The 25,157-nt window shown below is 44.3% G+C and overlaps 1 long non-coding RNA gene across 1 annotated transcript in view; it reads right to left on the bottom strand.

The window, feature by feature from the left end:
* Nucleotides 1-25,157, bottom strand: part of LOC309626862 — an 844,624-nt gene that overhangs the window by 743,995 nt on the left and 75,472 nt on the right. The window lies entirely within an intron of this gene.

The following is a 25,157-nucleotide window of genomic DNA, read 5'->3' as shown; positions in this document are numbered from 1 at the left end:
TTACTGTTCTGTTTCTAAGCAACAGTGTGACTTGGCCCCATCCTTACCCTTCTCAGAACTCAGTTTTATCTGTAAAACAGGGTCCTTCGTCAGGAGGGAAGTGTCATCCTCGAGGATAGGAGTCCTTGAATCTGGCATCAGAGTCATTTTGGAGAATTGGTTAAAAACACTGCCCCATTTCCTCTGGACTCAGGTAGGACCTGGAAATCTATATTTGTGGTTCATCTTATTTTAAATGTGAGTTATTTTAATTATTTTTGAATAATTACATGAGGTACGTTCAAAACTCAAAAGACAAAAAAAAAAAAAGTATTTGTATACTGGAAAGCTTCCTTCCAGTGCCCTGCCCTCATCGCCCATCCCTCTTTCCCAAAGTAGACCTGATATCAGTTTCTTGGTATCTTTCCAAAGATGTCATCAGTGCTTTTAACATGTAGCTCAAGTGATTGTGGTACAGCTGGCTTGAAGATAGGCATTTGGGGTGTCTCCTCTAGAGCTTCCCTACTGCAGATGGGGGAACTAAAGCTCACAGACATTAAAACATCACTCCTCATGGAGTGTTTGGGAACTGACAGCAGCACTGATGTATGGTGCCCTTGAATCTGTGCTTGGCATGTCTTAAGGCCTATGCTTGCTGTTGTCATTGCCTTGCTGAAGGCCACTGCTGTATGGGACTGAAGGGCTATGGTGTGTCCAGCCCCAGATTCTCTCTCCTCTCCTGAAGCCGGGAGAGCTGACTTGTGCCCCTCGCATGGAACTTTGCCAGGAAGGGTCTCCTGCGCTCAGAGCTAGACACCTGGCTGGGCTTCCAAATTGCTGGATGAATGATTGGGACCGCCAGGTGCTGCCTCAGAAGGAAGCCTGGCAAGGTGAAAAAAATGCATCTCCCCAGGCCCTTGGGAAGATAAGAGCTCCACCATGGGCACTGCCTCCTTCCCTCCTCTCTCTGTCTTTGGTGGCATCAAAAACTTGAACGCAGGTATTTTTTCCCAAAGTTGACTGGTTTCATATCTGAAAAATCTTCCCAGAAAAGGAGGTGGAAATCCTGGAGAGTAAAGAGCCTTCGTTCCTGATATTTGAGTTAGTAATGGCCTTAAGGTTCTTCTAGCAGTGGTCCCAGCAACCCTCCATTTCCACATACTCCTGCCCTTAGCTAATAAATAACACAGTGAAGCTTCACCAGGGGTCTGTTTTTGGACATATTATCTTTTCAACACTTGGATCAGTTTACTTCATAGCTTGGTTGTTTCCTGTTTCTCAGCATCCAATTGGCTCGCCTTGGAGCTGGCCATGAGTATGGGCTTTGTGTGTGAGCATATGAAGAATTCCTTCGCATTACTTAAAATCCAACGTTCCTCACTCTAGAGCTCCCATGGGGGCAGCCCTCTGCAGTGGGAGGGACCCCTGACTAACAGTCCGGGCACCTGGGTTCTGGTCCCGGCTGTGTGCTGACGCCACACCCTTGGAGCCAGCATCCTCCTCTGCACGTGCTGGTGTCTCTCCTCCGCACAGTTTCTTCCCATTGCGTTGTTCCACTTCAGTCTCACCACTGCCCTGAAAGGGAGGTACATGAGTCCCATTTCGTTGATGGCAGTGAGATTTGAGAGGAGCTCAGGAGCCGCAGTATATGAACTAGAGTTCCAGGCCTTGGGGTGGAGTATCAGAAGTGATGGGACCCTAACCCCCAGCCTCTGCCCAGCCACACATCTCCATCACCACATCCCCCCACTCATCTCCTCCTCCAGCCCCAGCGCACCCATTTGGTATTGTTCCCACTCTGCTCACTGACACTTACTCCCCGCCGCCACCCACCCAGAACCCATCCCCACTTCCCTTGACGTCCCCTTTCCTTCTGTCATTTATTTATACTTTCAGCAGGATGATTGCCCTGTGCTCGGTTTCAGGCGTATACTAGGTGCTGGGAATACCTAGCCAGTGAGAAGTGTTGGTCATCTGGAGCTCACAGTCTAATGTGCGAGACAGAGAAATAAATCACTGTAATATCATAAGTGCTGTACGAAGAAGAAAATTTGCAATGGGAAGGCAGAGGAAGAAAGTGATAAACTTTGATTTGAGCAGGAGCTAGGGTGAGTTTGGGGGGACGTTTTATGCAGAAGGTGACATTTGAGTTTTTTTAATACCTCCCTGCTTCCAAAAGTATTTTAGAAGGATGAACACTGGGTAGGGATTAGAGAGTGAGAACATTATGATTTACCATGTAGCCTATTACATAGCAGGCATTTTTTACTTGCCCAGTGGCACATAGTTAGGAGATTCAGAGGCATATCCAAAGCCCAGAATCTTACTTAACCTCCTACTGACTCTGGGACAGTAACTTCTAGGGGAAAAAAAAGTGCGGATATAAGCCACAAAAGAAAACCGAAAGTATATGGAATCAACCTCAAGGGGAAAATATCTGTCTACCAAGCAGGGGTAGATTCTAAGTGTGCATAAGCAGAACAGTGAGGTGTTGGCAGAGCCTTGAAGACTGATTCAGAAAGCGACCAAGAACTGAAGGCAACAAATGGAAGGGATGACTGCACACTCTTCTCTGAAATTCTAAATGGACCTTGCAGGAGGTGGATGGGGCACGTTCTGGAAGAGGGGCTCTTGAAGATAAATGCAGTTTCAAGGTCCACTTCTCCTTTGCTCTGTGATCTTTAGCCCCTGGTTTCTAGTGTACCAGGCTGGCAAGTGGACTGAAAGCTGCTCTGCTGGAGTCCAGGAGGAGCAGTGAATGGTCAGGAAGAGGGAACCCACTACAGGGTAAGATCTAGTCACACAGCTCTTAACCCAGGCTTCAGGATAGGGATGCATTGGTGGAAAGACATCCCCATGGACACCGAAGAACACAAATCCTTCCATGGGTGGCAACACCAGGCAAGTAGAACTCTGCCTGCTAGAGATAGAAACTTTCACCTCATGGCTTCCCAGCACCTCCACATACCAGGCACTGCAGTGGGCTCTGGTGTAGCACCGTGAGCAAGACTTGGCTCCGGCCTTAAGAGGCTTGTGGTTTGATTTATACTTCTTGGACCTGCTTGCACATTGTCACACCAAATGACATTAATGGAAAATGGATGAGAACTTACTAGTTGAATTAAAGAGTTTATATTCATTGTCTATTATAAGAATCCTTGCATTTGGCCAAGTGGAACTGTTAGAATAGACAAGTCAAGAGTGATAGTAAGACTGAGTCTGGAATAAGACAGGTAGGCTTCAAATTCTGACTCTGTTGTCTGTGTGTGACTTGAGGCAAGATGCTTATCCTCTGCGTCTCATGTTCCTTTCCTATAAAACTGAAGAGAGAGTAATATATAGTTTGCAGTGCTATGAGGATTTAAAGCATCCACCCAACAAACTAGGAGAAAATATTTGCAATATATGTAACAGACAAATTATCAGTATTTAGAATATATAAAGAGCTCCTAGAAATCAATAAGAAAAAGAAAAGCCAGTAGAAAACTATTGAAGAATAAATATATTCTTCAAGAGAAAAATAAAAGAAGAATAAACATAAAGGCCTGTTTAGTTAGCGTATGAAAAGATCCTCATTCTTACTAGTAATCCCGGCAGTGCAGATTCACAGTGAGATGCCATCAATATTAGTTAAGTATACTTTATGTAGCTCTACCATGAAATAAATTACACTTACTGACTCCTTTGCACATGCTGGGAAGAGGGAAAACAATGTGTTTTTAAATAGAATGTTAAGTGAAGAAAGCTTATTGCAGAATAATATATAAAGCATGATACCATGTAGGTTGAAACACACACACAAACATACTATATATGTCCATAGTGCACTTGTATTCTTGTAAATGTCTAGAAAAAGACTGAAAAAGATTCACACCAAATGTTTATTAGTGGCTACCTCAAGGGAGGGGCCTGCCATCGGTTGGTAGGGGAGAGTTGTCAAAGGGCACTTTAGCTCTATCAGGAAAGTTTCAATTTCTTATAAGAATGTGTTTGTAGATTAGTTTAAATGAATACGTTAAGTGAATTTAAAAAAAAAAAAAAATATATATATATATATATGTGTGTGTAAAAGAATTTATCTCAACATGGGGTATAGTTAACATTTCCAGCTCTGAACCTAGACTGTCTTGTGCATACCTTGGCTCCACCACTTACTCTGTCTGAGCTTAGCCAAGTCATCTAACTTCTCCTGCCTTAGTTTCCTCATTCTTGATATAAGCATAATAGTAGTACTTGCCAAGGGCAGTTGTTGTGCAGATAGATGAAACAATACATGTGAACAACTTAGTGGCTGGCATGTAGAAAGGGCTCAATAATGTAGCTTTTACTGTCATTACCTTCCTTCCTACAATGGGTCGGCAAAAATCATTCCATATGCGAGATGGGAAGGCCCACATTTAGCCTAATGCCATTCTACAGATAAGGAAACTAAGACCAGAGAGATTCAATTACGCTCCTGGTTCAGATTCTGGTTCCAAGGCTTAGTGCTCTAATAATACAAAGTTAAATTCTCCAAGGCATAAAAACACTCAGACTCGGCTTCATTTCTGTGCCTGTAAAATGTTAATGTCTTTTTCTTTATACACATCTCACCAGACTTCCTTAGGAAAAGTGCAACCCCAGTAAAAGCCTAACTCATGGCATGAGTATTTTGCTTGAGGGCAAAGACAAAACACATCCTGGTTATGATGGTTCTCTTGTTCCCCATCAGTGCTCCAAGGAAATCACTACCAATTAATATTTGTATTCCAAAGCACTTTCACATATTATCTGATTTGGTCCCCAAGACTCAGGGAGGCAAGTATCATTATTATCCCTAAATTACAGAGGGGAAACTGAGACTCAGAGAGTTTAAGTAGTTTGCCCAAGAGTTTTAGAGAGGATTTAACTTTTTACTAAATTAAATGGCAACTTTAAAATTCATTTGTAAAAACCAGGCAATGAGAAAGGTTTGAAATACAGTTTTTGTTGTTTTTACAGAGGTGGGATAGAAACATGTTAAAACATCCTCTATGAGAACATATATTTGTGTAGATAGTCTCTAACAGAGCCATTTTCAAACATGTTGCCCTATGGGCAGAATTTGCATACTGTTATCTGTTTAAGAAAAAGTAGTTACCTTTCCTAAGAAGAAATATTTTAATCCAAGATTCATTAAAGGTCAAAAATATCATTATGAAACAGTGATCATAATTTCCAGCTGTTTCACCTTTATCTTAGTTTTGGGTGGCAAATAAGCGTAAGTAGATAAATAGAGCCAAGTAACCTTTAAAGAAAAGTTTCAAAAACTCATCCAAACATGCCGTGAACCATGTGAGGGGGCGCCCCTTCACAGGGTGCCAACTGTCAATAGGTCCAGAAGTAGCTGGAGATGACAGAAATATTAAAGAAAAATACTCCTCTCTGTGGGAGTCAGTGCTCATCGCCTCCAGAAGATGCCTCTGGGAACAGAGATGCTCAGCTCTCAAGTGCAGGGTGTGTATCTGCAGAGAAGTGTTGGTGATCCCACTCCATCTGGTCAGACCCACTGTCCATCCAGAAGTTTATGTGAATAGAGTCAAGTGCTTCACTCTCTCGAATCCACAAAGTTAATCTAAGGAGGCTTATTAGAGTGGGGTAGATATGTCCAAGGAGACATGAAATTTAGATATAAATGAGAAGAGGAAGGGGCTCGGAAAACAAAGGAGAAGCTTCTGAGCACCAAGTTCCTTTGTCTTGAAGAAAAGGGGCCACCTTGGACTTCCCTGAAGTCTTTTCCTGTGGGAAAAGGGAAACCCTATCTCCTGAGCGAGGAGGATATTTTAATGAACTTCTACCTTTGGGTACTGACAAGTGGTGAAGTGCAAAATGAAAACAGTGCAACAAAGAAATGCAAATGGGACACTTGTTTGCCCAGCGGAGCCCACCCTGGTAAGCACTCCCACCCAGGCTGCTGCTTTGAAGGTGATGGATGGAGCGTGGGCTCCTCAGCCTACCCATCTTTCAGGCTCCCACTGCCTCCTGGACCACTCTGGGTGATGGGGTTCTCACAGTAGCATCTGAGAATTTTTGTTTTTCTAGTACGGACCTACCGTATTTTACATGCATTCAGGAGATTGTTAGTGGCATATCTTCCTTTCCAGCATCTGAGTGTTTGTAGCAATTGTTGAGCACACTCCTCAGTGCACGGGATTTACTTCCAGCATCTCTCCTGTAACTTCAGTGCTTGTTGATGAAGCCAGGGGATGTCAGTGAATGTCTCTCTACATGCCAAAAGATTTTTTAAAATCTCCACCGTAAGAAATAACTCGGACCGATTTGTAATAATGACTAATGAGTGCCACCAACGAGAATTAATATTTTAAAAGCTTGTTCATGAAGTGAATTCTCTTTGGGGTTGGTGGAGAACCTACACATTGTTGTTGAGGCTTAGACCCTAATACCAAGATAATGTCTGTCCATCAGAGCAGCCATCACAAATTAATTGCTAAGAAGGGAAAGGAAAGGATATAGTACCAATAGCTTTGAGGGAAAGTTATGCTTACAAATCTCAATTCCTTAAAGAAATAGGAAATACACTGTTAGTAGAATGCTTTCCAAATTATCAGTGAAAGTTACTGAAACTGCAAAGAAACTCACATGGCAAGGTCTGCTGTTGGCGGTAGGTAGACTGTACTACCAATGTACCCGATATGGGTTGAAGTGAAGAAGAATGTGAGGGAAACCTCCAGCTACTAACATGTAGTGTGGGGCTCATTCAGTACACCCTAGGTTTCAAATATCTGGGACTGGGGTGAATTACATGAAAGAAAGAGGGAAAAAGAAAGAAGGGAGGGAGGGAGGGAGGAAGAAATGAGAGACTTTGCCTACATACACTTTGTTGCAGCCCCTCTGTGCAGCAGTCCACTGGGGTCTCCTCAGAGGGAAGCAGTAGGACTATGAGCTGTTCTCTGCTGCAGAGGAACTGGTCTGATCTGAAGGACAAGTCGAGCACAAGGTGGTGACTAGATGGGAGGAATGAATCCTCATAGACACTGTTCTTGACATCTCCCAAAGAGAAAAATGGAACATGTGCTGGTTATTCAGACACTTGAACATAGTACAGGGCCTTGAACATAGTGCAGGGAAAGGGCTTCTTTTAACATTGCTGATTTTTTTTGATTGGGGAGGAACTGGAGATCCTGAAAACAGGACTGTGCAGTGACAGAGTCAGTTGTCATCATTAAGGAAACACATATTAGCCACACAATTGTTTCCTTTGGTCAGGGGTCTTAATCCCTCATCCCAGGATTAACTGTTCACGGTTGGAAAAGGAAGGGCTGTGGCCTGGGTGTGTATCACAATCCCAGGTTTCAGAGTCAGCATGGCCACTAACATCTCTATGGCCTGAGATGACACAATTGATCTGGGCTTTGGTGCCTCATCTGTAAAGACAGGACTGGATAAGGGCCTCCCTATGTTCATTTCACCTTGAAGAACCAATGATTCTAGGATTCATCTCTACACAATTCTAGAGATAATAAGTGTCTGGGTTTAGGGTGAAATATGTAAAATGTGTTGAGGTTTTGAAGTGATCTCTGCTACTAGTGCTAATCTCCTGAACACTTGGATTCATGCTACTGAACTTAAAATTCTCTCTCTCAGTAGCAGCAGTTTTGTCTGCTGTTGCCTAGTTAATTGTCTTCCCTTTGGGGAAATTCCTTTTATAACAAGAAATCAAGGAACTAAGGAAAAGCAAACTAAGAAATACAAATCTATATCTATTCATTCCAACTTATAACTGAAAGAAAAACGAGGATTCAGCTACTTTCTCCAAACTTAAATTACTTTCTTTGCCTGGATAGGAATAGTACAATCAACTGGAGTGATTTTTTAAAATTGTTTTTCCCATATTTGTGGACAAGATAATTTAAATATTAAAATATTCTTTAGGGACCTCCCTCACAGTCCAGTAGTTAAGACTCCGCACTTCCAGTGCAGGGGGCATGGGTTCGATCCCTAGTCGGGGAGCTAAGATCCCGCAAGCTGCGTGGTGTGGCCAAAAATAAATAAATAAAAATTTTAAAAATATATTCTTTAAAATCTATTATACATATCTAATGACAAATAAGGAAGTGTAGAGTGCTTAATGGTTTGTATTGAAAGAAACAATTTGATGTCCAGTGGGCACCTGCTGCCTTGGACATGAGCCATCTTCCATAACTCACTATGTTTCTGCGTGACCCAGCTTTCAAAATAAAAGAGTCCAGCCATTACTGGGTGTTCTAAGGTAGCTACAGCCCCATTCATCCTTGAAGAGCTTTCCCAGAACATTTATCCCTCAGTCAGGCCTCTGATATATAGCTGGGAGAACAGGCTGAGGTATCTGATTTCTGCTGACCTTGGGGGGAAAGGCCCTTGCATTTAGACGCATGGGCCAGATCTGTACCAGATGAAGACAGTCTAGCTTGAAAGACTAGGTCTTTCCTACCCTGGTCTGAGAAAAACTTCAGAATTCGTGAGAGCAGAGGCTGCTGAAGAGTGGCTTTTCTTAGGCCGTTCCACTTCTCTTACGTAATAGAATTACTCCAGAATAATCTGTGACAAATCACTTACATATGAAGAGGCTGTTGACTGCCCAGGAATACCAAAATCTGGCTCTCTGAGTGGCAAACACATTTTCATTTAGCCTGTGGCTCTCGCTATAGAACACCAGCATGCAGGGCACTGCCACATATTTTAGGTCCTGGACAGAGATGCCACTTAAAGAAGTACCAAGATGCTATCTTAAATTAGACCCATACAAGGTGAAGGATGGGATGGGAGTGGATCTCAAACCCAACTTTGCATAAAAATTAGTTGGGGCTTTGCAAAAGTACAGGTTTCCAGGCTCCCCGAAACTCAGACACACCAAATCAGTATCTATTGGGTTGGCCAAAAAGTTCGTTCGGGTTTTTCCACGCATCTTACGGAAAAACCCAAACGAACTTTTTGGCCAACCCAATATCTAGGGGGATCTGGAAATAGCACTTTTGAAAATCTCCTTTCAAGCTCCATATGCCACCTGCCTTACACTAATCCTTGGGTTAGTATTTGTGAACCACTGAACCAGATTACTGTTCCCAGTATAGCAACTTCCTAGAAAATAAGTTGGTTTCAGCTAGAACTCTGGCTAAGCCCAAGAAATATTTCTAAAGAGAGGCTTTCAGTGGACATTATTCATTTTAATTTAACTGAAGTTGTTGCTGTTGCTTTTAGCCACACAGGATTTCTCATTTGTAATCAGATTAGCAAAAATTAAAAGTTAAATCTATTTCTGTTTTTAGGTTATTATATATGCTGGTTGATGGGGAAAATTCAGAACAGAATATATATATATGAATTAATATTTAGTCAACTAGACTAATTAAAATGTCTATGACATTTTGGCTTTGAGACTATACACCTAATACAGTGTATCTCCAAAACAGCTGTGGTTAACCCACTGAATTGGAATAGGTTTTCATGAAAAAATAACAGAAACATGCCTCAGCTTGCAGAATTTATATAGTTTCCTTTTGATGGAAAGAACAGCTCTGAATCTTGCTCCTTTGGATAACATGGTGGCGTCAATGACATTCCAGTTGTTTCTGTTAAACCACCGAGGAGAGCAGATAAGGGAGGTGTGGGGAGTTCATTTTCCTGGATTAATTGGCTGGCAGAGATTTTGTTCAAACCTTGTGCTGAACCAAAATCTTTTCTTCTTCTTCCAATTAAAAAAAAAAAGCTTTCTTTTTGGCTTACTTGCTTTAAGATAATTTACCTACCACCCACTCCCCCAACTCAGGAATAATCAGAAGTAGCCATATCACATCATAAGATCTGAATACAATCTCTACAGTTGTTGAAAAACTCATGAAAATTTGTAGAACACAGCCAGTGAACTGAACAAAGAGAAGAGGAAGACCCATCTTGCATACAAGCCCAATTCCAAATTTAGAGGCTCATTCATCCTTTCAGACAACCTCTCTCAAGTGCCTTCTATGTGCCAGACACCAATACTGGGGATTATAGTTCTAGAGATTAACACATAGTTCCCACAGCTAAGAAATCCTGAGTGAGAATGACAGGTATTAAATTATTACAGTACTGTTGGATAATTCAAGTACAGTCCAATCAGAATATACAGAAGGACAATTCATAAGTTGGACCTCTCATAGGAGTTCTAGGTAAGGAAGGGAAGGACATCTTTTCCACCTCCCAAAGGTTGAGAGAGGAAATGTCAGGCATGGGCAATGGCCAGTGCTTCCATATGGCTGGAATATAGGGCTGTGAGTTGTGGCTGAGGCTGCAGGTCCTAGCAGTGTCTGGGTCCTAAAGGGCAGTAACTCATGCTCAGAATTTAGACATGATTCTTCAAAGAACTGTGTAGCCATTGAAGGGTAAGGTTTCTGATGGCAGGGTGGAGGAAAGGGATGAGACTAGAGGCATAGAGAACAGGTAGAGGCTGTGACAAGATGAGTGTCGATGGGAGTGAGATGTGAGAGCTCTTTGGGGGATGCATTTGACAGAATTTGATTGGATGAGGATGACCAAATGGACTGCAGGCTAGGAGGCAAGAGGGAAAGTAACTGACCTGAGGGTTGACACTGCAGCATCTTGTCTTCTCTCCTCTCTCCACAACACTGAGTTGCCCTTGTTGTCTTAGATCCCTTTCCTGTTTTCTTGCTTCTACTTGATTTTACACTTCATCCATTAAGAATTGAAATATCACCACTACCGTCCACATAGACCCCCATCCCCACAAACTGTCCTACAGATTACAAGAGCTCAGGCTACAAACAGAGCCTCATGAGGCAGCGGGTCCCTGGTGCTCCTCACTTCTCCACCATAAAATAACAGACATTTGCATATTGTTTCACAGGCCCACCTTTTTTTTCACATCTGTACCTCCTTCGAGTCTTATAACCACCCTCTCTGTAGGAAAGACAAGTCTTATTGTTCCCATTTCAGGGAGGAAGACAGTGAGGCCGCATCCACAACCCACTCCCAGGGAAGCAATAGGGAGCAGCCTGGGAAACCCATCCCGACAGTCCCAGACTGAGCTCTTACCTCCTGCCTCTGTGATGTTAGACCTGTTACCCAAACTCTCAAAATCTCAATTTCCTTCTTGGAAAATGGGGACAACAAAAGTACCTGCCTCCTGGGATCACTGCATAGGCCAAAGGAAATCATGCACGTAAAGTGCTTGGCACAGACCTGGTGAAGTCTCAATGAATGTCAGCTGTTGCTTTTCCAGCTCTTCTAGCTCCAAAGTCCCAGATCATTCTCCTCTACCAAAGTGTCCCCACTCCTGGGAGGGGGGGACATTATTTTCAGAAGACTGTAGTTTACCGCTGGATAAATCGGCTTGCTGACAAAAGAAGAACACCTAAAGGAAACATGACTATTTCATTGGGCCTGTTACATCATTCAATAGCCACAACTCATGCCCTGAAGTTTCTTCAAATACAAAACAGATAGTGTCAATGGAGAGATGTTAATTTTTCAAGACCTGCTCTCAGGCTCCGAGAGAGCTTCCTGTACTTACAGGAAGTATGAGTTTGATGGAGTGAAAGTCAACATGTCTGTGGGTCTCATAAGAGGACCATCTACTGGCTCATGTGGGGTTTTTGGCTTGTCCTGCTTGGCTTCAGAAGAAGCTGCAATCAGAGCCATCAGGGTGTTCCCGAGATGCTGGCAACACTGTGCATCTGCTTTGGTGACAAGACCAAGGGGCCAAGCAGTGTGTTCTCCTTGCAGCCACTTAGCAGCTTGAAATCTTTCTTAAGAATAACATGCCTCTAGTTCCCATGTCAGGATCTTTGTTCATCTCGTATGACTTTTCCTACATACTTCTACTCTGTACCAATGATCCATAATGAACAACGTAAAGATGGTGGGGGCCCAGGAGGGGGACACGAGTATTGGCATATTACTTGGGGACATGATGGGGAAGGATATTGTAAGGAAAATAATTCAAGAAGAAAGGAAGAGGACTTCCATTCTGCTGGGTGGAATAAATGTTTGACTGAGCAGCATTCCGTCCAGCTGGGGAAAGGCCAAGACTAATTTAACCTTTGGTCAAATGGTTGGGAGTTAGCTGGTTTCCTTTTTCCTCTTACATCACTCCCAGAGATTCAGACAAAAATAACATGGTCCCGATTACATGACATTATGGGCTCTGAAAATACACTAGGGAGGATAGTGTTGAAACCCCTCGGAGACAAATTAATCCTAGCAAGGCAACAGCTGTAAGATTGATACAAACAGAAGAAACAACAGCATATTGGTTCCAGGCTTGTTTAAGAGTTGATTTTAATCCAAGCAATTTAAAAAAAGGGTTAAAAGCACTAATTGGGAGCGTTTCTGTTACTTTAAAATGGTGCTTTATGAAATACTCATCAATCCTCCGTGTGTTATAGTCTGCTGTTTGGCACACTTTTGGATTTAATTCCTAAATTTGATTTTTTAAATCCTTATTGTTTAAAATTGAAATAAATTCAATGAGAAAGAGATGCAGCAGAGCTTCAGCATCCTTCTATTGGGAAGCCAAGGTGTGAGAATCACCACTGTCCTGGGCCCACACTTGGCATTCAGAGGTCGGGCACCTGCCCCTCCTCCCTGGGCTGATCGCATCCAGAGTGGATACTTGAGCATTTCCTGAAAGCACAGCCTGCACCCCCAGGAGGACAATCTGCAGAACTTGTATGCACCATTGACACTCAAAAATCAAAATATTTCCTCTCCCCAGGACACAGCAGCCCTCTCCACACCCACCCGCTTTGCAGTTGGGCATTATTTGGAGACCCAATATGAACCCTAGAATAGAAATCTCACAGCTGAAGCCAGAACTCAACGGAAAGGAACACACTTTTAGGACAAGAAATTATCGTATGGCTACAGGCATGGTCTCTGTACTCTGTACTCAGACTGCCTGAATCCAAATTCATCTCAGCCCATTGCTACTTGCATGACTATGGACAGGCCCCCTCTGTGCCTCAGTGCCCTCATCTGGGAAGTGGAGGCAGGAATAGCATCTATGTCACAGGATGGCTGGGAGAATGAATGATGATGTGGAAGTGCTCAGCACAGCTTGACAAGTAATAAGAACATAATAATGGAGCTGCTGTCATTGTCAGGACCACAGTCATCTTGGAGGTATTGGCAAACTCCTGGCAAGCCAGAAATTGGATGGCAGCTAGTCCCCGTGAAGTAATATTCAGAACTGGGCTAATTTCTAGCCCTTCTAATCACAGAAGCAAAGACTACCAGGACAGCAGCCACAGAAGTAGTAAAAAGAGTCCCACTGCTGAGCCTGGCACGTGAGCTGAAGAGATCTGGGTCTTCTCCTGGGGCCAAGGAAAGTGGCGTGGACTCTGCTAGGGTGGGGGATGGGAGCAGTCATTGGGGAAGAGGGAGTGAACTTATCAAAAATGGAAGGCAGAAGTCCCAGTACAACAGGGAGTGTTGGAGCATGGGAACTGCTGTTTCCGTATTCGCTCACTCACACACTCCTCCATCCATCCATCCATCCATCCATCCATCCATTCATTCATCTATTCAATCATCCATCCATCCATCCATCCATTCATTCAACAGATCTCCATTTACTCTGTGCCTGGCAGGCACTATGCTAAGTTCTGTTCATACAGAATGGTCATTTAATAGAACTTATAGCCTGGTGGCAGAGACACATTTGAAACATAATCACACAAATATTTAGTTTAAAGTTGCACAATTTGTATAGTTTATTTCAAAAATAGGGCACTATGATAGGAAATAATGGGGGGCCCACTTTAGGTTGGGGTTCAGGGGGTGCCTTATTGATGAGCCAACAGAATGACCTCAGGTGGCTGGAGATTTAAACTTGTGCCTCCTGGTATGAGGTCAGCAGCCTCATCCCACCAACTCTGGCCTCCTTGATTTTAGCCTTGTAAGCTACCACCTCTCCTGCCTCTGCAACAGCACCCCCAATACCTAGTGCCACCCTGGGAATCGGCATTAAATTAGTACATTCTCTACATGCAGAAACTCAAGCTCTGGCTGGGGTGGGGCTAGCTTCTCTATCACCACATGGCAGGTTGGGTCTGGAACCAGGACTCCTGAGGCTGGGCTCCCACCTTCCCCCGCGTGACTCAGAGCTCACACCCTAACCCCTCTGACCTCTGACTTCTTCCCAAGGAAAGAATGATGGAAGGCAAATGTCTTTTAGAGAAATGTCTCCTAGAGAAATTCCTTTTGGGGAAGCCCCACTGTTGGGGGGAAACTCAGTCCCTTCTTAGAGACCTTTGATCTACTCTGAGGCCCCTCTAGGACCCCACCATTTAAAAATAATAAAAATGAAATGAAGTGAAATGATAAAATAAGCTATTACAGGTATATTAAAGCTAGCACCTTCAGAATGATAATCACCACTTCTCAGTTTGCTGTGTTTATATTCTGACTGGCCTGGCTTCCAGGTTGCTCTACCCAAGAGGGAACATATTTCTGAATATTTCTGACTCATCTGTAGACCTTTGGCTAGCCTAGCGCATAACTAGTAGGTTTTCAACCCAGATCTTTTGATTCCAAGCCCAGCGCTTTTCAACTCCAACATGCAAGGTTAGTTACAAATTCAGTTTGGGATACATGGAGGCCACAGAAATGGCAAATGTTTCAAATGGCACACGGACCAAGGCAGATGGTCACTAATCTATTCAACAAACATTTGCTGAATGCCAGCAAGTCAGGCCCTGCGGATTTCCTGGTGAATAAGACCAACTCTAGTCCCACCCTCGTGGAATGAATAATTGTCCAGAAAATTCATACAATAAACACATAACTACCCAGATATTGATTAATGACAACACTGCTGAGTGCTGGCTGGGTTTGTACAGGGAGGGCATAATAGAACTCAGGATCTGCCCTCCCAAACCAGGTCTTATTTTAGTCCTATCCATCTGGGAACACAGAACTCCCACCCCCAATGCCTGTGTGGAAGCCAGTAACCAAGGACTCATCCTCATACCCTCTCACTCCCCATTACCAATCCCACACCATAGCCCCTGGATTGTGCTCCTAAGTGTCTTCCAGAATTTTGCACCTCTCTCCATCTTCACTGCCATTGTCTCCACTAGCACTGTTGTCTCTTGTGTTTACCACTGTAGTACCCCTACCGGGTCTACCCCCAACCCCGGGGCCCCTGCAGTCCATTCTACACAATGCAGCCACAGTGGTCTTCTGAAAGGAAAACCTAATCATGCCACCCTTACCCTCACCTCTATTCCTCTACCCTTCCACACCCCCACCCCCTTCCCAACACTGAAAATCTCAATGTCTCTTTGCTCTTAAGAGTCAAGACAAACTCCAGAACATATCCTACAAAGTCCTGATATTCTGCCCTTTTCCCTTTCCCCAAACTCATACTAAAACACAGCCTACACTCTCTGCCTCAGCCAGCCCAGCCCTCTTTCAATCCCTAATACGTGCTTTGCTCCCTCCTGACGAACGACCTTTCCACGGGTGGTTCCCCTGCTTGGAATGCTCATACATCTCCCTTGTTGCCCTCCCTAAATGTGTCCAATTTGTCCAGTGATGCATTCCTGGAGCTTATCACAGTGGCACTCTATGCCTTCCAACTTGATTGTCTGCTCCCACAAGACTGTGAGCTCCATAAGGGACATACTTGTCTTGGCTCATCATTGTATCTCCAACATCTGGCCCAGGGCCTGGTACAGAGCTAGGAAGTAAGGAATGAATGAATGAATGAACAAACGAACGAACGAGCGAACGAACTCCCTGAGGAACTTTGAGCTGAGAAGCGAAAGACAAGCAGAAGACATTTAGATAATGGAACTGGGGAAGAAGGAACATTGCAGTCTAAAGGAAAAGCATGCCTGTGGAGAGGAACTGAAATGGGCCCTCCCTCACTTTCCAGGGAGAAGCTGTGTGGAGATAGTGCCCTCCATCCTGAAATGCAATCTCAGATAATGTGGGGGTGAAGGTTGAGGTGAGGGGCTTTTTGTAATGAACATAGTTCAGAAAGGAGACAAATATACATATGGCATAAAAAGGCAAGTGTTATTTCACAAGGTCAGAGTCAGGTAAATAGAAAAAAATAGGTTTTCTTCATAGACTAGACTGTGTCATCCTCAGAAAAAAATTGGTTTCCATAGTGGCATATGCTTGTAGGTGATTCAGGAAGAAACCAGTGATGGGCATCCTCTGGGGAGAAAGACCAAAGTGCAGATGAAGCAATCACTGGGACTCTGCCTTTCCAGGCAAAGAGAAGCCTGGGAGGAGGAACAGCCCATTAGCATCTCCCAACACCTGAGCCAGAGGCACAGTGGTTTCTTCTTGAGAGGGGTGAGCGTTCTGAGGAATGTCTTAGTCAGCTCAGGCTGCTATAACAAAATACCGTAGACTGGCTTTCACAACAGATATTTATTTCTCACAGTTCTGGAGGCTAGAAGTCCAAGATCAAGGGGCTGGCAGATTCAGTGTCAGGTGAGGGCCCCCTTCCTGGGTTACAGACAGCCACCCTCTCACTGTGTCTTCATATGGCCTTTTCTTGGTGTGTGTGCACATGGAGAAGAAGTTCTGGTGTCTTTTCCTCTTCTCTAAGGGCACTAATCCCATTATGGGGACCCTACCCTCATGACCCTACCCTCTTCTATATCTAATTACCTCCCAAAGACCCCCACCTCCTAATACTATCCCCATAGGAGGTTAAGGCTTCAACATATGAATTTTGGGGAGCCACAGATACTCAGTCCACAACAGCTTTGGATTTGGATAGTTCAAAGAGGAGCTCAAAAGTGGGTACAAAGATGCATAGCAAGGGTGGAGAAATAGGGCCATTGTCTATTCAAAGACTAATGTGAGGCTTTACACCCTCACTTCAGCCCAAGGGACAAGTTAGCCTGATAAGTCAGAACTCCCTGTTCTTCCACTGGGTACATTTAGGGATGTTCTTTTAAACCTTCAGGAAAACAACTACTAATGACTAATTTGGAGTTACTATGTAGTCTTTCAGTGGGAACAGACATGGTGGTATTGGAGGTAAGGAGACGGGGGAGCTACTGGGGGTTTTCCAAGGACTTTGTGTTGCATCCTGCAATTACTAAAGGGGCAGAGAGTACAGACCAGCAGAGGACCCTGGAAGCCAGGGAGACTATACGGCCCCTTCCATTGATATTTCCCTTCCCTCAGCAGGTTCTAAGGGATAATGCCCATACCACAGAAAGAAGAGACCCTGACATATAGATTACAGATGCTAAAGCCATGTGACAGAAAAGAAATTTGTGTATTCACAGGACAGGAAGAAGGCCAGGGGGTCCAGCAGTGGAGAGAGGGAGAGTTGCAGCATGGAGCTAGAGAGATAGCAGAGACCAATCTCAGCAGATGTTGTAGCCCGGGCTCAATCTCTTGGACTTGATTCGAGGGCAGTGAGAAGCTATAAGCAAGCTACCATGAGAGTAGCATTTTTTTTAGATCGTCCGGCTACAGGGTGGACAGTGGATTAGAGGGAGCAAGCACAGCTTCAGGGAGGCCATCGGGAAGCTACCCCAGGTGAGATGGGCTGATGGCCTGAGCCATGGTTACAATTTCCAGGCTGTGGGGATGGATAATAATGGAGGGGGAGGGGGAGGAGCCCAGGCAGACTAGGACAGGGTTTCTGATATGTGCAAACTGGATTGTGGGTGGCACCGTTGCCTGGACTGGGGGACACTGGAGGGGGATCCCACACTCTTGAGAAAACCATAGTGAGGCTATTTCCTCAAGAGGATTCTTGAGCATTCCTGGGGTTGGCGGTTCCCGTAGATCTAGTGACTCCCCTCTGCACAGGAGGATTGTGTGGATTGGGTGGATTGGGTGCCTGTGGGGCTTTTACTTTGCTTTTCTGCTTTTGAAATGACTGGTTCTCATTTCCTCCTCTGCACACTCTCTGAAGTGGTGTGTTTGGGAATGTTACGTAACGGCCTTTCCCCATCTCTCTCATATTTATCTTTGTCTGTGGCCCTCCCTCCCCAACAGGATGGGTGACCACATCGGTTTCAACAACATGAGTTTGCCAAGTACCTGCCTTGGAGGTCAGGCAGGGCTGAGTTCTCTGTAACTTCTCAAAAGACAACCAAAGACTTGGGGATGTCCTTGGGTCCTCCTTCCCGAAAAGGTTTAGATCTCTGTAGCTCCCTTCCCTGCGGCCTCAGGCACATTTTTGGGATGGGCTTTCTGGTTAGTGTAATACAGGACATGGTAAAAAATAATAATAACAAAGGAAGAATAAATAAGAACATTGCATAAAACTTGGCTAATGAATGCCAACAAAGTGCCAGCTACCTTGGTTGCAATTTTTGGACTTGTAGCCAAAGCACTTTATTTTTTGGTGGTTTCAGTTTTTCCACATGCATGTTCCACTTCTTTCTTAGGCCTCCCGCTCTACTTCGGCAGCTTGATCTGGGCCCTTCATCTTCTTTCCTGCCTCCGTTTTTCTGGTCTAGTCCTCCTTGGCTCCCTCGCTGACTCCCAGCCCCTCACATATTTGTTCCCCTCCCCTACCCACTGCCCCCTCACTCTCCTTCTCTCTCTTTCTCTCCTTGTCACCATTTGTTCTCTATCACCCTCCTTTCTGGCTGGCTGATGTTGGAAACATTTCAGGAATTTTTAATTGAAAATACCATGAGAACTGTTAGCACCTCCGTTTCACTACAGAGTGGACCCGCGGCTCGGGGATGATGATGGGTGACTCCCGGGGTGGGTGGGGTTTAATATCTCACCTAGGTTAACTGGGGCAGCTGGGCTGTGCTAACCTAGGCCCCGGGGTGGAATGTGAGAAATGAAATATCGTCTGACAGGAAAGAGGGTGTGTTGAATAACCAAAAATTCCTATAAAGTCTGAAGAGGTGGGAGAAAAGTAAAGGATGAGGAATTAGTTAAAAGAAACAAAACAACCAGAAATTCTACTGACCGCCCCCCCCCCCCCCCCACCGACACACACTCACCAACTGTCTGCCACAAAATGGCCATGAGGGTATAGCTGATTAACAATGTTGTGACAGTTTCCGGTGCACAGCAAAGCAACTCAGCTGTACATATCTCCAATACAAAATAAAAAGTTAAGAAAAAAGAAATGGCTGTGAGGGAAAGCGGGTACCACCTGGACGTCGGAGAAGGATCAGGAGCCTCCTTCCTGCCTGCCTGGAGGGCTCCCGTGTCCTCCCTCTGTTCTCACAGCTATCCCTGGCCCTGACTCTGCGGCCTGGGTCACATGAGCTCAGCCTCCTTTGATCTCCTCCTCTGTGAAGTCACCAGCTCCCCCTCAAGGCCTTGTCCCAGGTCCCAGGTCAGCTTTCACATCTGCCAGGGCCTCGGCAACTGGGAGGCTGAGGAAGAAGGCAGCAGTGGGCCGTGGGGGGTGGGAGGGGGGGTGGGGAGGGGCCTGGACGGTTTTCCCTAATGTCAGGCCGCAACCAAAGGATCCTGTTTTCACCCAGTCATTGTGGAATAGGGAAGGCAGGCAGGGATGCTGCGACACCAGGGAGAGAAGGTGATACTATGGTTCCTTACTCCTCTCCTGCAATCTCAGTTGGAGTCAGGGGCAATGGCCCAAGAATCATCAAGTCCTGGGACTGGAAGGATCCACAGTGGGCATCTCCTCCACTGGCCCCCAGCCTGGACCCTGAATTCAGTGCCCAAGCCCTCCCATCCACGTTCAGTCAGGGTAGCCCCACTTTTATCTGTTTCCTATAATGAGGTCCTATGCAAGATTTTGAGAAAAGGATTCCACTGCTGAAAAATAAAAGAGGTAAAAATTTGAAATCCACTGATTTAGTACAAGCCTCTCCTGTTTATTTATAAATAAAGCAAGACCCAGAGAAATTGTGTGATGAGCCAGAATAATACAGTGGTAACTGTATAGCCAGCCCAGCCTTGGGTCTTCTACCCTCAGCTAATTTCCCTGGGGATTGAACAACCTCAAAGGAGGAGGAGCTGGACCGCAATATGGGTGAGGCTGTGGGAGTAGATTTGCTTCTCTTCATCCTCCCAGACTCATAGCTGCTGTTACTCCATGTGGGAACTGAGGCCCAGAAGGCCCCTTAGGTTTCCCAAAGGAATAAAGGTATGATATTTCAGTTCTAGAGCAGAGCAGTCTGTATGAGTTTTGAGATAAAGCATTATGAGTGTTTCCCTCTGAACTGCTGGGACTGATAAAGCTACTCATGCCACCTCACAGATATCTACAGCTACATGCTGAATGAAGAATCCTGGAACTCATTTAAAAAAAAAAAAAAAAAAGGAAAGAGAGAAGAAAAGAGGCAAAGGAAGGAAGAGAAAGAGAAAAAGATAAAAATATATAAACATGAAAAAAAGAGAAAAAAGAAAAAACACATTTGCCAAATAGGATATATGACCCTCTTATTCCTGAAGAATAATCTGGAAAATGGGAGGTAAAGAGGACAGATGTTTTAACCAGTTCCTACCATATGTCACAGCTAAATATTGAGCTTTTGGGGAGCATTTTCATCTGATTATTTTCTAAAACAAGACAAAAGCTGAGAAAATGAAAACCCAGGAAGAAGACATAAAGCTGAAATCCTGCCATGGAAGGGAATGTCAGGGAAAGCCAGACATCCGGGCAGGTGGATGGCAGCACCCAGGCGATGGGGAAGACTCCACTAGCATGTGACCAGAAAGGGTGAATATTCCTCCCAGGCCCCCGAACCAGGCAACCCCCTTCCCTCCTCCCAGATGGCCCTCACTCAGCCCAAGCATGGGCATCTCTGCTAGCACATAATGTTTTCTTTTTTCTCAAATAAAATATCATCACCTGATCTTAGCTAAGTAACTGTGAACTTGTAAAATCTGTTTGTTGTTCCCCAGAGACCCATTCAAGGGGTTTTTCATATGAATTTGTTCATTCAGACACATTGCAATGTTTCTTTAATTGTTTCTCACAGCCCCATTGTGAGGGATAATTACTCCAGCACCCTCTCTCAATCCTGTTGCAGGTGAGTAAACTGAGGCGCGTGAAAGGGGTGACACGAGGGGCGGAAACCACCACGGATCCATCCTCCCCACCCTCAGACACTTGTGGGCATTTTCCAAATCTAGAATCTTGCAGGACTCACAGATTGCATGTTTCCAGCTAACCCTAGACCAGCAAACAGGCATCTATTTGGTTTGGCCAGAACACAGCATCCTGTTGATAACCATTTAGTAATTTTAGAGCATGTCAGAAACATCAGTGAAGCTAGTACAATTCAGTCTTAGAAAACTAGAAGTTCAGGAGATGGAAACGAATGAGAACGGGGGTCCTAAGGAGTCTTTAAAGGTGCTGCAAAGGTATATGAAAAGCATCTGGGGAAATACGTTTGGGATTTAGTTCTCACTCTTGTAACTAATGAAATATATTGCTCAGGATCCTTCTCTGTCTCCGTTAGGGTTTAGTCCTGCATGAGTGTACAGGGATGTATTAATTATTAATGAATCAATTAGCAGTAAATAACATTTTATGTTATATATTATATATGTTAATACCATATATTATATATAACATATATAATATGACAGTATATTATATATTATATATTACTATACATTATATATTATATATACTATTGATTCATATAATACTGTGTTAATAAGTATATTTATAATAAATATTCTATAATATAAATATAACATAAATGTTGTATCAATAAATATAATGTATTAATAAATATGATTATATATTAGAATAATATATAATAAATATTAAACAAATAGCTGGTGCGGCATTGTTCCTGGTGCTGTGTGTATGTGTTGGGAATGCAAAGCTGCATGAGTGCCTCAGAGACAGGGTGGGCTGGAGACGGGAGTCAGATGTGTCTAAGGCAGGAGGAGAGTATGAACCCACCACCACTCTCCCTTAATGGTGATCTGAGGCTCCCCAGCGGAGGCTGCTTTGAAGTCCTGTGCCAGCAGTATGGTGACATTAAGGGCTATCAAGGGAGAAGGCATGAAAAGTTTTACAGAATTAGGGAACTGGACAGAAGGACACCTCCCTCCTTCACCTCCACAATTTCTACTCTGCAGTAGGTTGTGACTCTTGCCCTCTTGGGCACAGATGGTCTTAAATACGTTGTCTTGCACCCAGTGCTAGGGCAGGGATGGAGAGGGAAAATCAGTGCTATCGAGAGTGGAGTGGGTTGGAAAGAGCCCTCACCTGGTTCTGAGGAGCTAGGAGGTAATTGGATGTCAGTGAGGAAAGAGTCAGGAATTTCTCGAGGTAGGAAGTCAGGGCAACCTGGGGAGATAGTGGAAGAACACGGCCCTGGAGATCCAGGGGCTCTGGGTTCATCCTGTTTCTGCCTCTGACTTACTGTATGATGTGGGAAAAGTCATCTCTGCCTGGCCTTGGTGTCCTCGTTGGTGAAGTGTAACACCCCTTTCCTCAGATAGGGAGTAAGGCTCCTTTCTGCCCTTAATTCTGATTGTCTGGACCCTGGCAAGAAAGATTTAGGAGAGAGTAAAGGCACACTGCATAATTCTGGCCCAGAACCATAATTTGGGTTTTAAAAAAAAAGGGAACTGACCTAGAAGCAGGAGAAATGGGTTCTGGCTTCACCTTGGACCCTTACTTAGCATGTACTTGGGAAAATCATTTCACCTCTTTGGGTCTCTGTTTCCTCATTGGAAAAAACAGAGTATTGATCTTCAAATTTTTATGGCTATTTATTTTATTTTTTTTAGCAAGAGAAATCTTTTACCAATGTCTCATATATGACAGAAAAAAAACCCCAAAACTTTCCTGGTTTAAGCCGTAGGAAAGGCTCTTGAGTCTATCACTGTGACTGGTGAGTTATTTAATTTTTCCTGGGTCTCTATTCCCTCATCTGTAACATGGGAATAAGAATTCCTGCTCCAATGATCTCACAGTTAATCAGGGCGAAAATGAGACAAGATATGTGAAAGGGCTTTGCAAACTCTAAATTGCTGTGTAAATGTACAAATTCATATTCAGGCTTGTTGTCAACTCTTTATTATCTGGTCTAGAAGTCAACTCCTCTCAAAAGCATTCCCAAAGCCCATGGCTATGGAAGGAAAAAAGAAGTCCATTTCTCTCCAGCCCAAAGCATGGTATGGGGCTGGTAGCCCTGGAAGCCAGAGGCAGCTGCTGCCAGGTCTGTAGATGGGGCCAGAGCAGCTATGGTTAGGGATACACAGGGATAGAAGCCGGAGCCCCTGCTGCCCACACACTTAGCCACGCAGGGGTCCATGAACAGCAGAAAAGGAGACCCTCCATAGGAGGAAGAGGTTTCTCTGGGCTGGGGCAGGTGAGCAGACCTTCCAAAAGCAGGTATGGTGGCAGGATCTGGCTTTAAAATGTTTCCCTGAAACTTTGATGAGCACTTTTGTTTGGGATTCCTGTGTCCTCCGACCCCCATACCCCAGCTGGTTACTCTGGTGATCACCAGCAGCTCAGCCCTGGGAACCAGTTTCCATAAAAAGAGCTGTGATCTCCCCCTAGCCTCCTCAGGTCAGCCACCTTGCCTTTCTGCTCCAGCCCTCTGCCCTGCCCCCTGGTGCTCACAACACTCCTTGTGCTGCCCCTCACTCGTCCTGTGCCTTGGTATTAACCTGGGCTCCAGCCTATGGGACTCCCAGGTTGGTTTCTAGCAGGACGAGGTGGGTTTGGCTTAGCTTGCTCTTTGCTGCCCTCACTCTTCTGCTCTTCTTGCTTCAAACAGGCTCCTGCTGGCTTTAATTAAGTCTGTGGAGCCTCCCCCAGGGCTGGCCCTCACGAAATGAGGTGACCCAGCTCACTAGGGCTGCTCCCCAGAGGCCCCTCAGCTCCGGGCTTATCACAACAATTTCTGCTTCACATTTTCCACAGAACATTGCAACCTGAACAGGAAAACATTGCCTGTAAGTGCAGGAGCCAGCCAGGGCACTAGATCCCAAACAGGAAGGCTCTGGATACTCTTGGTGCCCAAGGGGTTCAGCCTTTGGAGAGATTGCCAGTGAGAGACTTAGCTTTTTAATACCAAGGAAAATGGCTCCTGGGCAGAGCCATAGAGGGCTAAGTCACAGAGTCAGCAGAGCTCTGCAGCCAGGCCACTGCTCTTTCATAGTTCTTTAAGACTGAATCCAGGATGTCCAGCTATGTGGGAGACCCAGTCACCTACTCAATGGAGTCTATACTTCTACATTTTGGATTCAAGACCCTCAACAACTTTCTCCTCTCTGTTGTTCCAGGGTTATAACCTAACATTCTTAAACAGACCCTCAGGTCTTGCAAAAGAAAGCTACTGGGGAGTGCAACATAGTGGTTGTATCAGTTAGAACAGGATACTTTATGCTGTAGTAACAAACAGCCCCACCATCTATGGGTTAACATGCAAAAGTTTATATTTCAAATAGTCATAGAAGTTCCATTGTTTTGTGGTGGATCATGTGGAATACACATAGTCTCCTTAGCTATCATTACAGAAGAAAGATTGAAAAATTGGGTACGTGACTGCCACTGTCTCTGCCATGGTTGATATGAACACAAGCTTTGGAGTCAGAACTGGATTCAGATCCCAGTTTCACCACTCACTAATTATGGATCTTGGTCAACTTGACCTCTGAATCTTGTTGGTTTTTTCTTTTTATTTTAAAAATAAGGTATAATATACATACACATATAATAAGTTAACCCTCTTTGGTATATAGTTCTATAAATTTTGATAAGTAAATACAGTTGGATAACTACCACCACAATTTAAATATAGAACAGTTCCATCAACCAGTCCCCACAAAACCCTCCATTTCCTGTTGTAGTCGACATCTCCCACTCCAGTTCCTGTCAACCACTGGTCTGTTCCCTGTCCTTATAGTTTACCTTTGTAAGAATGCCTTATAAGTGGAATAATACAATATGTAGCATTTGAGTCTGGCTTAGCTTGATGCATCTGAGATCCATGTTTGTGTGCATTAGTAGCTTATTCCTTTTTATTGCTGAGTAGTGTTCCTATGTATGGATGTACCACAGTTTGTTTACCCATTCACCAATTGAAGGACATTTGGTTCCAGTTTTTGCCAATTATATATACAGTGGCTGTAAACATTTGTGTACAGGTTATTGTATGAACATTAGCTATCACTTCACTTGGGTAAATATCTAGGATATTTAAATACCCAGATTACTGGGTAGCTTAAGTGTATGTTTAACATTAAAAGAAATTGCTGAACTG

This window comes from Balaenoptera borealis, assembly GCF_965194805.1.
Source record: "Balaenoptera borealis genome assembly, chromosome: 3".
Lineage (NCBI taxonomy): Eukaryota > Metazoa > Chordata > Mammalia > Artiodactyla > Balaenopteridae > Balaenoptera > Balaenoptera borealis.
Note: the sequence above shows the minus strand (reverse complement) of the source record. Positions and strands in the feature narration are given on the sequence as shown.